The sequence below is a fragment of the Nansenia antarctica genome (assembly GCF_963989245.1).
Source record: "Nansenia antarctica genome assembly, chromosome: 8".
Classification (NCBI taxonomy): domain Eukaryota; kingdom Metazoa; phylum Chordata; class Actinopteri; order Argentiniformes; family Microstomatidae; genus Nansenia; species Nansenia antarctica.
Genome location: NC_137678.1, coordinates 1,809,027 through 1,809,713, shown reverse-complemented (window position 1 = coordinate 1,809,713; position 687 = coordinate 1,809,027).

The window sequence follows — 687 nt, the reverse complement described above, 5'->3', positions numbered from 1 at the left end:
TCTAGCAGAATAAGAAAGATTGTATATCTAATTTAAGTAAAATAATAAAGTGCATCCAGTTAGCTCTTTAGCTGGCAAGTGTGCAGCAGACTAGCTCATCTCATCATCTCTGAGCTATGAATGAATGAATGAATGGTCTTTATTGTCATTGATATAGTACAGGTACCATACAACGACATTTGGGAGGGGGGGCTCCCCTGGTGCTAGGAAAAAAATACTAAAAACAAGAAGGGAAAAGAGCTGGTTTACATAAATAAAGGCTATGTACACTATCCACTATACTATACTATACAAATAAAACACTGTGCTGTACTCTATGCTATGCTATAAATATCCTAACATCCTAAATATCCTAACACCCACCAGGGTGGTATTCCATCAACGTCACTAAAGGAAAATCCAGGCTTATTTTGATGAAGTCTCTAAAAAAATAAATCCCTGGATCTTCCTTTAGCGATGTTGATGGAATACCCCCCTGGTGGGTGTTTGTGTTAGTGTGTGTGAGGCTCACTGTGACTCCTGACTGAGACGGACAGCATAACAAAAGAAATACTGCCACCTAGTGGCCGGCGGTATACCCTTCAGCAGGGTCTACATGATTTTAAATCATGTTCGAAATAAAAAGATTCATTCATTCGTTAAAGGTGAAACATAGAGCACTTACCATTACTCACCACTTGGTGGCAG